This window comes from Miscanthus floridulus, chromosome 15 (assembly GCF_019320115.1).
Source record: "Miscanthus floridulus cultivar M001 chromosome 15, ASM1932011v1, whole genome shotgun sequence".
In the NCBI taxonomy this organism is placed as follows: domain Eukaryota; kingdom Viridiplantae; phylum Streptophyta; class Magnoliopsida; order Poales; family Poaceae; genus Miscanthus; species Miscanthus floridulus.
The window spans coordinates 279,192-282,572 of NC_089594.1; the positions used below are offsets into that span (position 1 = coordinate 279,192).

The following is a 3,381-nucleotide window of genomic DNA, read 5'->3' on the forward strand; positions in this document are numbered from 1 at the left end:
AATGCCTTATGAGAGGTTTGTCATACTTTTAAAATCAAGATCACATACACACCACCCACATATGCACTACTCCTACACTGGGAGTAGGCGCAAAAACATGCTTTCCATATAGATCCACCAAAAATGTTTTACTCCTACACTGGGAGTAAACACCAAAAATATTCTTGATTGGTTTCATCCATCAAATAAATGCTCCAAGTTCTTATTGCTATCTCTCAAAAGTTTTGTTGTAGAAAAGATGCATGTGGCTATGCAAAAGTTATTCAGAAAAAGAAAAGAAAAAAATGGTCAAGTGTCCGAATTATTAAAACAATGGGTACTTAGATGCCTGCCGAAAAAAAAGAAGAAGAAGAAGAGAAGTGAGAGTGATGAATAAGATAGCTCATGTTTTCTTGCAAATGTTTTCAAGTTTCAAAAGAGAGATATGTTTTTAAGGAGCATAGTAGGATTAGGTTAGCTACTACATATCTACTATATTCCACACACATGCACATCTTGATTTGATTGTATGACTTGACTCTCTTTGGATCCATTGTTTGACTTTACAATATATGTATTGCAAGTATGCTATTTCATGTCATCACCCTTCCTATGAGCTCCACATAAGCCTTAGTTGTAGGAAGAAAGGCATAAAATCATTATTGCCTTGGTGAGGTCCCATAAATACTACATATTTTGAGAGACTTGAGAGTGTCATACAATGGTATCTCTGAGTTTTATTTTGAAAAACTTGCAAAAACTCTAGAATAATGGCTGAACAAAGAACATGAGATATAGTGCTTGACTTGATTGTTCTGTCTTTCAATTACCCAAGACCTAACTGATAGCTACAAGCTCCATGGTTGAAAGTAATATGAGTAAGTTTGACAGTCAGATTAATTTGGTCTGATTCCAAGGATAGCTCTTATTTGAATACCTGTGTATTTCTAAGGAATTATAATCTCTGATCTGTACCTAGTTTAGCTTTGCTAAGGGACTAGCAAAGGGTAAGCTTGGGGGAATTATTGACGATAGTTATCGACCATTATAAATGCCAAAATAACCTGAGATAATGCATGAAAATGATCACCAACATAGACTTAAGAGTTTAAACTGACAATTTCCATGAGTTTTGATGAATCTCTGTTTCGGCAGGGTTTAATTAGAAAACCGTTAGAGGGATCTAAACATCAAAGGAAAATACGGAATTCCACCGTGGCACCTACGCAGGAAGACTCTAGAAGGGTCCAGAAGCTACGTCACTGAAGCGGAGGGCGAGAGGCCGCCAGGTGAGACCGGCCGGTCAATCTGCCCCGGGCCCACCTGTCAGCGAGCTTCTATGTCGGTTCTCCCACAACCTTTGAGGATGCATCTAAGCCGTTGCTTAAGTCGGTTTGATCCAAGGGCTCATGTTGCACCCTCTAGGTTATATAACCAGGACCCCCTCCCCCAGGGCATCAATCAATCATCAATTGATCATTAGTCAGGGTTAGACAGAAAACTAGGGTTTCCAGAGATTAGAGATTAGAGCTCTAGTTCTTCAAGGTTCTAGTATAGATTAGTTAGCAAGGTTCAAGAAGAGTGCGAGATATTGCTTAGGATTCTGGATCTGCCGTCTGGAGACTGGTATATCCATTATATCTCTATATTTATGACTTTGTGCTACATCAATATCATTATGTTGCTATTTATTATGTTCCTAGTTTGCTCTAGTTGTATACTTGATATAGTTATGATTAATGATGAGTTTATGCACATGTTCGCAAAGCACTTAGCTCATTACGCGCGTGAGTTAAGTGGTAGACACTATGTAGGCATGGTGCTTAGATATTGTTTGCCTATGGATGCCCTCTACACTCTGGGTCATGTGGTAGATCGTGGATGTGACACTCCCATTGAGTCCTTTGTAGTCCACTCCTTGTTTGTAGAGCATGTAGAACGTGATTGCGAAGGTAGACAAGCTCTGTTCTTGATCTTTCTTAGTAATGTTCCTTATGCATAGATCCAAAGTTAGTTATACTATAGATGAGAGTGTATATACTAGGGTGTACAAAAGACTTAGTAGATAAGTAATGACTTAGGACTCTTTTGCTCTTAATGAATCTCCTGCTTAGCTATACTACATTAGTTGAGTCTCTAATTCTATCTCTGGAATACCACTATTACTATATATATTTATCATTTATTTACCCTTTGACTTACCCCTGCCATAGCATGAGAGTGATTATTATCATAAGTATACACCTTTGTCAATATCTCTATGCCAACTCACTCCATAAGCTCCTCCCTGTGGTAAAATATAAATAATGATACCTGGTATACTCCTAGGTGAAATGCTACAATGGTATATTATCTGTGCGCTTGTAGATACTTAATATATATATATATATATATATATATATATTTTCTGTAGTTTACAAGTGACATTAATAATTACCAACCACGCATTTCTGGCATTATGCTAGGGATGACAACCTAGTAACAAGTGATGCTAAGAAATGCCAACAAGCATTTCTGGTGCTGTTGCCGGGGAGGGGCACATGGCAAAGAGAATTGACAAAATAAATACTTATTGATAAGATCATAACCTCTGCTTTAGTAGGCTTACCCTTGTTTGTCTTTGTTCATATCTTATATAGGGTAATTGCGGACTTGGTTGTGATTCACCAACAATTTCCAATCAGAATCAACCAAATCAAGAGGAAACTTAACACCAGTTCTTGAAGTCATGGCTGAGAAGACTCTGCGTGAATTCTCTACTCCAAGCACCAAGAACATCCGCACTGGACCAACACTCAAAACCAACAACCTCGAGTTGAGCTCAAGCCAAGCCTCATCAACATGGTGCAAGCTACTCCATTCAGTGGAAAGGCACATGAAGATGCCAGTGCTCACCTTCAGAATTTTCTGGAGATTAGTAGCACATTTGTCATCAAGGACGTTGCCCAAGATATCATACTACTCCGCTAGTTTCCATTCTCATTAGTGGGAAGAGCAAAGCAGTGGTTCTACACCAATAAAGATCACATCAACACTTGGACAAGATGTTCAAAGGCCTTCCTAGAAAAATTCTTCCCTGTGGTCAAGACGAATGCCTTAAGAGGAAAGATTTCAAACTTCCAACAGCAGAGAGGAGAGACCATTCTAGAAGCATGGGAATGTTTTCAAGAATATATTTTAGATTGTCCTCATCATGTGATGGAAGATTGGTTGCTCATGCAAAGTTTCTACCATGGATTAACTCAGAAAGCTCATGAACAACTCGATGCCACTACTGGAGGATCATTTATATCACTTACCCATGGAAAAGCTAAGACTCTTATGGAAAAGATAGCCTCTAATCAAGGCTGGTCATCATGCAACATCCAATCATGCAATAAGAGTGAAGAAGTACCAGAAGAA

The 3,381-nt window shown here is 38.6% G+C and overlaps 1 non-coding gene across 1 annotated transcript; it reads right to left on the reverse strand.

Annotated features, from left to right (window-relative positions):
• Window positions 1-3,072: 3,072 nt before the first annotated feature.
• On the reverse strand, window positions 3,073-3,179 carry LOC136509683 (small nucleolar RNA R71). The gene has a single exon (XR_010772433.1). It is a non-coding gene; the product is annotated as a small nucleolar RNA R71 (small nucleolar RNA).
• Between the last annotated feature and the right edge of the window lie 202 nt (window positions 3,180-3,381).